Source organism: Gasterosteus aculeatus, chromosome 14, assembly GCF_964276395.1.
Source record: "Gasterosteus aculeatus chromosome 14, fGasAcu3.hap1.1, whole genome shotgun sequence".
Lineage (NCBI taxonomy): Eukaryota > Metazoa > Chordata > Actinopteri > Perciformes > Gasterosteidae > Gasterosteus > Gasterosteus aculeatus.
Window position 1 is genome coordinate 11,812,398 of NC_135702.1, and position 12,340 is coordinate 11,824,737.

Here is a 12,340-nt window from a genome sequence, read left to right on the forward strand (position 1 = left end):
TGAATATGAAATGCTTCATTACCAAAATAGTGGAGAAGAGCATCCAAATAATGAAACGTGGCATGTTTTGTCTGCGCCTCTCCTCGGCGTTCATTGTCAAGTGCACAACGGTCGTGCTGTGATGAGCCTCCTTTGATGATCACAAATGAAATCAGAGCTCATTACGACCAGTTTGGTGATTATCAGCCGGCCCCCTTTTCCCCCTTTTTCTTGCTCATAACGATCAAAGTCGCTCAAAAACGCGCCTCCCTGGGAAGTTCTCCTTCTTGCGGTCGGCCGTCTCCTTGTTTCCCAGAGGCAGAGCAGCAGCAGGGGGGGGGGGGGTCTCGGCCCCTCCATATGGAAGACATGTGCACCCGCCTGTTAGCTCACGGTAACTCTCTGCCTGTACTCTCTGATGTCATTAGTAGCTTCTCTTGTCATGAAGGAGGTTGCCGTCCGTCTTTGTCAAAGGCCGCCCATTAAATCATTATTAGCTGGCTGAATGCTGCAGGAGGGGTTTTGCTGCCTGCGTGGCCGCTTCTCTGAGTTATGGCCAAATATTGGCTCTGTCAGCCTGTCCTTTAATTGATGGCTCTGGTTAAGCTTGGGCCGATCCATGAAAGAGCAGGTTCTGCTCTGTGGGTAACGCCGGTCTGGAAGCATGAGGAAATATGAGACCGAGGAGGCAGTGAGTCACAGGAGGACACAGAAAGTCCCCGCATTAAAAAGCCAGGAGAGGCATTACATCGATCCATGTAATGTAATGTTGCCCGTGTCCAACCTGAGCACACATAGTATTACTTCTCAGGAGATTAATAGGAGCGGAGCCGGGAGCAGGTCTCCTAAGATCTTTTTTATGGCTGCATTTTTGTATTATTGTGCAGCACTTAACATTTATAAGAAAATATATTAACCCTTTCAACCCCTGCGTTCATACAGGCTCATGTCACACTTACACTTGCCGTTCTAATTCAACTAACAATCCTGAAGATTGGAACCAAACCTGATCATGTTTTTAAATCAGGGTCGGCCAGCTCGTCAAATGCCGGTCCAACTACGGCTGTGCCTAAACCCCCCAAAATACCTGCCGTTGTTTAGGCTTACGTTTGTGGAGCAACCGCTCAGGACAAAGAGAGATCAGTGTTACCAAACAAACAGCTGTGAGTGATGACAAGCCGAGCATCCCAACTTCTAAAACAACAAACTAACCGAGGACTCGGGGGAACGTCTGTCTTTTGCACCTCAGTTTGTGTGTGTGTGTGTGTGTGTGTGTGTGTGTGCGTGTGTGCGCACGCGTGGCTTTTGTTTGTGCATATTTGTGAACATGTGTGTCGCTGTGTTTTCCCACTTGCCACAAAGTCTGGCTGTGGGTAACATGAAGTGATGCATGCTGGGAGTCTACGGCCTGGAGATATTAATTAGCTCAGAGGAAACAATGGATGACTGACAGAGAGCTAAGCAGTGTTGACCTTTAAACAGGGTTGTTTTCATTTGAACTAAACTAAAAACCTCATATAATTATATATATATATATATATATATATATATATATATATATATGTATATATATATATATATATATATATATATATGTATATATATTTGATGGTGGTAGAGCATGAAAAGCTCATAATACACTTACGATGGAAATCTGGCTCTGTGAAGAGATCCCTGAACAAATAAAGCGGCTTGTTTGCAAAGTATTAAAAGTGCAGAAGTGCCACAATGTGACTGTGAGTAAGTCTTTAAGTCTTTATTACAAGCTCCCTAATTGTTTTCCAGGAGTGGGCGGTGCCGTTCAACATCAGGTTTCCCACCAGGCAGTAAAAACTCATTTAAATTCTTTGAGCAGTGAATTCAAAACACACATCCTCGTGTTGAAATGATCTTTCATTCAGTTTCATGTGCTCGTAGATTTGGTTTGAAATGAGGATATTCTAACACTTCATTTTTACTGAATGAAAATTCATCTGAATTGTTTTGTTACAAAAAGTTAGAAACGTGTGGAGATTTTAACAAATATCCCCACTGGTTTGTGACTTTACTAAAAGTTGTCACTTTATACTTAATTGCTAATTGTAGGCTTGTGAAAGGTAGAGGAGTTGGAAACATTCTCTTCACTTCTTCTCCTCTGGAGCTCGTCTAGGATCCGTCTTGTAAGCCAAGTTCTCTGAGCACAGGCGGAGCCCTCTGCTGGGTGAAGAGCCCAACGTGACAAAACCGCCACCCAACAACCTACTTGTATTTGACCTACACCTCCACGGCGGGGCGACAGGGGAACCCACCGAACCACATTCATGAAGGCCCCTGAGAACATGCTAGCGTGCAATGCCCATAAAAATGGGAACATGTGTAAGACCATCAACGCACGCACCCGTGCAAGGCCGAACACACTGTATTTCAGGGCCACCTCGACATGAAAGTGAACAGTATTTAAAAGGGTGTTGAATCAATTGGCCAGATGAACCAGTTACTGGGACGGCCTAATGGTTAGCATACGAGCACCAGTTTATAGGACGAGTATCCCGCCTTCTCGGGAGGAAGGAAGAACGTCACACTGTCAAACCGGAGAGCGACTGTTGCGCTCAGATCAATAGCAACAATCGATTGGTAACATTTCTCTGAAAATATGAAGTCGTATGGTGAGCCCGTGCAAACATGAGAAGTCTTTTTAGTACAACATTCCTCCTTTTTGTACCCCACCTCTACCGCAGCCCAGCAGGGGAAGCGTCTGTGGAGACGCACGCAGGACATTTGGAACTAAACAAACGGTACCTTTAAAGAGACACCCATGGGAGTTCTTTCACTGCAAGAACCTGCCAGTCGCTTCCGCTAGTGGACCAACGTCTGTATCGGTGTTAACATCAGTGATTCTGGACCTGCATTACTTAATGCATTAATGCGTTAATGCATTACTACAAGCAAAACTATTTATATCCAGATGTGTGTTAGTTTGTTAGCTTATTAGCCCAGTCTTCGTATGTCTCTGATGGAGGACATGACACTTCTTTCACCTCTGCTGTTGCTGTTTTATGATTCAGACCGTCGTGGCGTACCAGCAATATCTCTCCCACCTTTTCTTTAATCACCACCATTGTGACCCACGAGCCGGTGAGCAGGTGCCAATAAAAGGCGATTTAGCGGCCCACTAAACATCAAAAGGTCGCAGCAGGACGCGGGCCGATGAAGAAAACGAGCCCATCCTCCGCGGCGACGAGGTGAGAGCCGCGGTCACGTGGCGGCAGTAAACGAGCCGCGGACGCCGCCGACGCAGCAGGCGCGGCTCGCGATTTCCGCCCATTAAAACCGAAAGCCCGGCTTCGCCGTAACGAGGCAGCTGCGTCCGCGAGGGTCGGGGCTGACGCCGAGCTGGACTTTGATAGCGTGTCTCAGGCTAATTGTGCGAACGCTCATTACGTACGATAAAGAAGGACGTAAATCACGAGCGGAGGCTTGACCTGCTGCTGGCCCCCGGACGCTTGGCGGGGAAAACTCTCTGAGGCCTAAGATCTCATTACGTCTTTGTCTTGACAAAAGGCCAGCAGCATCTTTGATACTGCCGAGGAGACCTGCTTTCACACACACACACACACACACACACACACAGCCTCTGTTCTTTGTGGCCGGATAAAAGCAACGTGAGACTGACACCACATCTGGCGTTGAGTTTCTGATACTGGAGTCCTGCCTACCTCGCTGAAAACAAGCAACATGCTCCACTATCTCATACATCTTTCCTTTGTAGAACTCTTGTACATTTTTGTGGGTTTTGGGCAGGAAAAAAAAAGCGTTTTGCAGTTTCTTCAGTGCTTTTGGACTGAAAGAGGTTGAATCATGAGCTTCCAGGAGAATGTGCTGTATCCTGGTGAATGTTCATGTAACGTGAGTCTTGTGCACTTCAGTCTCTGTCCCACCAGCCAGAGTGGGTGCTTCTTCTTCTGCTCCTTGGGTCTCCATTTTTCAACACCCAGTGCTTCTAAGGACAAACGTTTTCCCCTTTTCGTCAGCTTCCTTTTATTTACTTCCATCTGTTCCTTATTTTTTCATTCATTTCTTTTTCTTCTTCTTTATTTTGTTCCCTTTTTTGGTGTTCTTCCTAAGGTATTTTTCTTTTCATGCTCCAATTTGTCCTTCTTTCCTTCTCTCTGCCCTCTTTCCGACATTCCTTTCCTTTTTCCCCACTTATATTTTGACTAGTTTTATTGATTTAACACTGTTTTCATTATATCATTTTTCTTAATTCCTCTCCAGTATTTATTCCCTGAGATCCCTTTCTCCATCCGAACCGGAGGTTGTTATAGCTGCTGGATGGAGGGTCTCTCTTCAGCGGGGGGAAGCATTGGTTTGAGGGAACGGTTGACCTTTGACCCTGGCTCCATACTTCCTATCTGCTAGAGGGTTGACAGCGCACTTCATGTTTCCAACTTCCCTCCAAAATGCACCCCCGTCAGAGGGGCTTTGGCTGTGCGTTACTGCGAGGCCTTGACGCACGCTGTTATCTTAACACGTGGCTAATTTTCGCCCCGACACATTAGAAACCAAGACAAATATTCCCCTTCCGTCTGCCGCGTGAGTTTGGACTATAGACGGGCGCTTTGACAGCATGGAAGCGGCAGGCTGGAACATTGTGCCACCGGAGCGATCTGCTCGGACTCATCGGCGAAAAAAAACCCCAAAACAATATTGTTTCAAACATTTAAGTACAGTTCCATGTGAGGTGAGCGACTCGGATGTGTCCGTGTCCTCAGACATCTCGAGTCTGAGTAAACACTATAAACATTTCCAGAACATTCCAGCTGCGAGGCTCAAGCCCTGTAACATCTGTACACCACACACCCTCGGGATTCAACTTTTGACCACCAGTCAGAGCCACACGTCTTGCTAGTTTAAGTAGGTGCAATAGAATTTGAGCATTTAGCTGCTTTGCTCTCTGAGCGGGAGACGAAGACGTCCGTCTGTGGTCAACCGATCCCGTTCAATCACAGTTTAACAGCCGGTGTGATTTGTGGGAGCCATCACTCTGACAGCTCCACCCAGTTGTTATGCTCCTTCAGGTTGGTACCACAATAAAAACACAAACCCCTACGTGTTTTACATATTACACTAAAGCTTTGAACAAGTGAGACATACATTTACTCAGAGTTTACAAAGAGTTATATTACAGATTCTTACAAAAGAAAATCCTTTATGTGACAAAAATGGACTATTAAATGATCCAACAATAATAGGCATCAAAGAGGAAGCACTAAAAGAAGTAATATCCTTTTTTGCGTATCTATAATTTGTTCTCATTTGGTTAGCAGTGGATATCTTGCTTGTTTGCTCGCCTATAAGATAGCAAAGCATAATCTGAGTGATCGAAACCATTCTAACCTTGGACAGTAAGAGAGAAAAAAGTTGTAATTTGAGGAAGATCAGAAAAGGGATGAATAATGTGCAACAGAACTTTGTAATATATTTTAGTTAAATCCTAATGGATCTCTATTAAATAAAAAGCAGTCAGCTTCTGAAAGTCTCGGTCTGCTCTACAAGGCTTTGTGATTTTCCTGTTAAATCACAGATGAAGAATCAAATGAACCAATTCACCATTATTTTCAAATATATATTTGTGACAAATTATTCCTCAAATTGTAATCTTTTGCTTTACACACCCACCCAAAAACTACCTCTTTAAGATTGACGTTTGCCAGGAGACATGATTTAGTTATCATTCTATGCATATTCAGATGTTCAAATGTTGCTAAGTCATTTAAAGGCAGGTATTTGAGTAGTTTGTGGATTCCTCATATCTACTCCTTTGAGTTTAACTATTTAAGCACAATTGTTAAAAAACGGAACAGAAGCCGACAATAAAAGTTTTGTCAATTTATAGACAATTTTGCAAACAGAATAATCCTAATGTGGAACAGTTACAGTTACATATGATTAGAGATGCAATGTATGAATGAAAGAAAGAACACGACCCCGCCGAATCTTCAAACTAAAGCTTATAAAACTGTAATTGCAGTTTCATTTTTCGTTGGTGATAATCGGCCGTCTCGACCTGTTCAGCGCAGGAAGTTAGTGGCACTGCATGACTAATAGCCAACAGTTATTCATCCATCAAACCATGTGAGCGCGCGTCCGTGGGCCCCCGTACACTTGTGATCCCCGGGCTGGCTAATGGCACCGTACTGTAGCAGACATGGGAAACAGAACCAGGTGTCACCTCACTGTAAAGCTATGCTAATTAGCACGGCAATAAAAACATTCATGCTAATTAACAAAGAAAGGGCATATGAAAGGAAGGAATGTCAAACAGGGGAAGAAGGGGCCGGGGGACTCAAACTGCTGCTCACAAAAGGGAAGGAATGTAGGAGGACAAACACCAGCGGAGGGTGTGCAGAGCGTGCTCCTGTCTGTCTGTAGGGCTTTGTGTGTGTGTGTGTGTGTGTGTGTGTAGGCAGAGGTCACGATGTCTGAGAGTATCCAGCCCTTTGACATGATCTCTGGGGTTGGCTTTCAGTCCCTGCCATGTCCCCCCCCCCCCTCGATATTGTTTATTTAGTAATCCACAAAACACTGCGATGTTAACTAAAAGCAAAAAACTGAACATTGTAAAAACGAAGCCTCTCTGGAACACCTTGAAACAAAGCCATAATCAATCCATTCATCAGCAACGGTCGGGAAGCAAATTTACTCCGACCTGAAGAAGAACCAACACTGTTGGTCCACAGCCATATTACAAACAGTTTGAAATCATGACCCTTCCTTGCTAGAAAGAAGGAAATGAATGCAATGCATCTGGGACGTTATGACATATTGTTCTGGGTAACTGCAATCTGTGATTTGTTGGTGCTGTTTGAAAAGTAGAGCTTTCACTATGCACTCAGACGTTCAGTAAAATAACCAGAAAATACGGTTATCTGAAAATATTGTCGATAAAGTATATTGCCATGTAAATCAGGATGAGACATTTGAACTTTGACACAAAAAAATAGATAAAAAAGGTTTATTTTGGCATGCCAAAATGAGCTGCGTTGTATTTCCCTCAGCAGGAGTGCTTGCAGGATGTTTTTAATGTTATAGCAGATTATGAGACCAGATGTTTCTGTTTTCTAGAAACTGCCCTCGACAAAATCAAGCTGTAACCATGTGAAGCAGTGAAATGGACTGTAAAAACATCTCTACATCCGTGTGCGGCACATGTTGGTTTTAAGAGCACGCGGTAAAGGACTGGAAAGCACAGGCATGTTCTGGCTGAAAGTTAGAGGCAAAGCGGCTTTTATAGCCCGCTTAAGTTACAGGCGGGTTTGATCTGAGCCGCAGAGAAAGCCAAACCAAGACACACCAGGAATCAACACAATCGATCTTCAGGAAGTGACTTCTCTGAGATCACACACACACACACACCGGTAAAACTGTCTGCTGTTTTAATTCAAAAAGTGGAGAGAAAAAAAAAGTGTCATTCCAACATTTCAAAAGGGTGAATCCTTCCCATTTCAATGGAGTTTCCACAAACACCAGGTGGGATAATCCAGGGGGATTTTCTTCCATTCGGTTTAAACTTAATTCATCTCTTGATATGGGCTGAGCCGAGAGAAACAATCGGTGACTTACATGCTGCTGCAGGGTTGATGCTTTTTTCACCCAGAAGTTGGCGTAGCAATGGTTCCGTCAGATTTAGGAATACTGCAGAAAATATGTTTTTTTGGCAAACGTTTTATTGTACTTACGCATTTTTGTTGAACACGATCATTCTCACAAATGATCACAGCTTTCATGCTTTTTTGCAAAGTACAGTTAATCTTCAAGCTATAAACGGACAAGGACTCCCTTCTGTAAATCCTTGAATCTTTGAACACACGTTTACCTTTTCCATCCCCAGAGCCAAAGCTAACATTTCCTCCCTCTTGGGACTGTTTGCCTTGTCTGTACACTTACTTCATTGTGTTGGAGGTGATTATTTAACCTGACAGAGAGAAACCGTTTGCTCGTGACGGGCTGTGAACCATTAAACTCTCCAGACACACCTGCGATCCGTTGTTCCTGACTGCGCCGGTTAGCCTGCAGGTGTGGCCCTCTGAAAGGACCTGGCTGGTTCCTGCTCTGTGCGCTAAGTGTTGGCGGTTTTTCTGTTAAACGCTTTAACAAACTCGCACATGTGCCTGGTATCGGATTTACACGCTGCAAACAGCCAGAGCTGTGATGAGCAAACTGTTTGGAAACGATTTTCCTGTCAAGTCACACGGCATTGAAGGCAATTTCGGGACACGTTTCGCAGTGTTCTGTTGGAAGGAAGCGCGTCGTTAAACCAGAGCAGAACCTTTCAGTCCGAGCAGCACGCCCCCGTTTCATGTTGACCTTGTCCACTTTTTCTCAACCCCGGGGGGACCTGTGGAGTTTTTAAAGATCCTGAAGTGAAAATAAATGAGTTAAAAGTACAAACAAACACTTGCTGCTCCTAATGAGGCAGTTAACAGTCAGAGACAGAACAAACTGGACTGTGGAAGACGGAGCAGGGGGCTGCAGGGATGTAAAGCACAGACCGGTTAGCTGTGCGTGGTTTATGCTCTTTTTGTAAATATTAAGATGCCTCCTAATTATCAGCCTTTTTATTTACACACAGCAGCAGTCCTTTATTTTGTTGAATCTACACCACTTGAACAATACAGAACAATCTTCCAAACATTCAACAATAATTGCATATTCAGAATTCTGAAAACAAATAGATGGATGCACGAGGAATAAGTCAAAGTATATACTTTTTAAGAAAGTGTTACAATGATTTATATAGATTTTAAAACTATACAAAACTCCTTAATTATGTGCACCAAGATCATTTTTCCCTGTAATGTTTTACATATTTAATTTGTGTAATTTGCACATATTTACTCTTAAGACTTTAAAGGAAAGCGTTCCATTAAGGAGACACAACATTAGCAGTTCAGTAGCTTTTCACTACTCTTTGCTCATTTGCAGACTTCTCGCCAGCAAAAAGGCTCCCAAATATGTGAACACAAGATATCTACAACCGTTCAGTCAGTCAAGACAGTTTTCCACCTTACCACAGAGGAAGGAACATATGTTACTTAATGAGTAAATTGTTGCAGCATGACTCTTTACGTGAAGCTAAAGAGCAAGAGCAAGCGGCGGGAACAAGGAGCGATCTGTCACTCCTCCAATCCGCTCACAGCTTTGCAGACACACATGAGACGCCAATGCTACTAATGCTGTGTGAGGTATTGTCCCGTTAGCAACCAAGATTACAGGCACACTTATATTTCATAATAATAATACTTTTCTTTTAAAGCTTGTTTTAATGCAAAACCAATTTAATGCTCCAAAGCTATAACATATCATCCTGAAAGATAACCACCGTAAACTTAAATACATTTCTTATTCTCATATTTACCAGTGTATCAACAATTTACAACTGGCTGAGATGGACGTGTGCACCGGTGTGTGTGTGTGTGTGTGTGTTGCAGAGATGGCCTGCCTGTGAGCTGGCTCCTGGGATCTCAGGCCGTTACAATGTTGAAGTGTGTGTGTGTGTGTGTGTCTTCCCACAGTAGCCGTGTGCGTACCAGAGTGCCAGGTGGCCCGCCGAAGTCCCCCGGGCTGGGAGAACACCTGCCTCTGCACTGCCTGCAGCTCCACGCTGTCCCGTGTGTTTCAGCTCCGTGCTGTTGTCGTGTAACAGTTACAGTAGCGCGCTGCTGAAGTCTGCATGGAATCATAAGCATCAAAACGATATCGTACAGCTACAGCGGCCTCCCGCCGACTAGACCCGTCTACGAGATCGGACATAAAACTTGTACTGAAGGACCTTTTAACAATTCACCACAAACCTACTGATACACGCGGTTTTGTCGGACGCACAATCTTGAGTTCACTAATGTTTCCATCAGCCGTTGTTGGAGTGTGCAGGAACTAAACTCTGATCTCAAATATGTTTCTCTGGATTATGTTCTAGCGGGCATGCATGATTAAGAATCGTTTTAAAATCTTAAAACATGAAAAAAATCACATAAAAAGCGAGGCTAAACAAATATAATAAGGTCAAATGACCCAGTCCTTACCATCTCAGCCCTATTCTTCTGCCTACATCATTTTAAGTCACAGTTTAAATATAAATGATAGAGATATTAGTAGTTCATCAGCTTTAAGTGAACATATTTGTAGATGGTATATTTTTCTCTGTATTCCAACAAAGGAATACTTCCCCCACAAAATGATAATTTGCTCACCTTTGTTAACTCACAAAACGGACAGTTTTGGGAGGTAACAAAAGTATTTGATGAATTGTAAATATTGGCCGCCATTATCACCCCGCAAAACTATATACTAACATTAATTTCATTTCGCTGGACTTGTCTCATTTATCCAACAGGGTGGTCACTTTTTCCAAAACACCCTTTACTCTTTAGCTTTACCAGTGCGTAATCAAATGGAATTATTCCGATTCTAATGGAGATTTGCATGCGTTAGTTTTTGAGTTTGTCTCAGTAACTTACGGTGGCCCTGAAGTGCCAAAGACAACGGCAAATAGGAAATCACACAACATTAACTTCTTATGGAAAGGTTTGGGCCTTATAGCAGAGGACAGACCGGTCTGATTGGACAGAAAGGGTCTGTCCTCTGCTATAAGGCCCTTTCCTTTCCGTAAGCCTTTTGCAGTTGACGGAAAGGGCAGGGCCTTATAGCAGACCCGTCTGATTGGACAGACGACTGTCTTTTAACCCTCTTAGTCCGAAGCCTTTCGCGGGCGACGGAAAGTGACATGGAGGATGCAAGTTACCGTGACTCCTTAACTATTTGCGTAATCAACGTAATTCTAACGTATTCTGAAAGCTGAGAAATGCCGCTTTCTAGATATTATGGCAATCAATAAATCAGTGGCCGGAGAACCTGTGAGGGTGGAAGTGACACAGCAGGAGAGCCGCAGAGAGATGGCGATGTTTTACGAGTGTCTTAAAAGTGTCCTACTGGTGTTTCACATTCCAATGTGAGGAATTGGATGTGTGGCGGGAGTGTGTGACTGTCTCGCTCAATGCGTGACACTTGAGAGCCGTGTACCATATCCTGTTAAAAGACAGTCAGTCCGTCTGTCCAATCAGAAGGCTCCGTCTTCTGCTATAAGGCCCTACCCTTTCCGTAAGAAGTTAATGTCGTTGTGTTTTGCTATTTGCTGTTGTGTTTTGCAGTTCAGGGCCACCGTAGTAACTTCTTTTCCACCTTTTTTGCTACCGCGTGTTGCACGCTGTAAAACATGAGGCCTTCGACTTCCAGGGTGCTGCAAAACTGAAACCGATACAAAATACTGCAGCTTCTGCACCAATAGGTCTAAATAGCTTCATTTATGAAAAACATAATTGGCCCAACGATTCAGTGTAATCCAAACATATAATACATAATAATCATATCATAAAATAATCTCTTTGTGGCTCAATTGCAGAAGAATAACTAATGATCATACATCATTGCACCTGTGCAAGAGGCCAATCTTCAAATAAGAATTTTTCTTTTAGTTAATAGGGCCTCACCCTGCAGTCCTGTCTGACTAATAGATTTAGCCCACTTCACAGGCCTTCAGTCAATCACAGGTTTTCTCTGGCTCAGCTCTCTCCTTTCAGAGGTCCCATTCAGCTCCGAGCAAAAGAGCAGAGAGAGCGAACGAATATGTTCTATTCCACTCGGCCTTTATTTTTAGGAATGAGTGGACTCACAGATGGCCTACATAAAACTGAATAGGGCTTCGTTTTTACAGCGGGACAGAGAATTGGCTGGCGTGCCATTGTGTGGTCTCTATTATGGGAACACGGGGGAGTTCGGTAACACAGCCTCTCCCCCCGCTGTCCGTCCACACCGCCAACATCATTTTTCCATGATGATGTTTGAAATGGCTTCGTCCTCGGGGGTTTGCGGCCGCGCTGCCACGTGGTTCGAAGGTCGCCGCTTTTAAAGAGGGGGCACTATTGTTCGGCAGCTCTTATTTCATCTCACTCACAAAACGATTCATTTACTGCGCTCCGCCAATCCAGCTCCGTCCGCCTGGGCCTTCAGCTAAATTGAAGAGGGCAGGAATATAAGTTTGAAGAGGAAGCATTGAGAATTAAAGTGGAGATTACACGGGGGGAGGAGGGCGGGGGTTCTACCCATGAGAACAAATTAACACGGGCCACAGGAGACCGAGACGACAGGAAATTAATCAGAAAATGAAGGGTTATAAATTGGAAGGTGTCAAACTGGTAGCATACTATTCTGTTAATACGGCTGGATATTAAGAGATTTTTAGCTCCGTCTCCAGTTGGACCATAGTGGCAGTCAGTGTATCCATAAAAGTCTGATATATTTTATTTCTCACTGATAATCCACA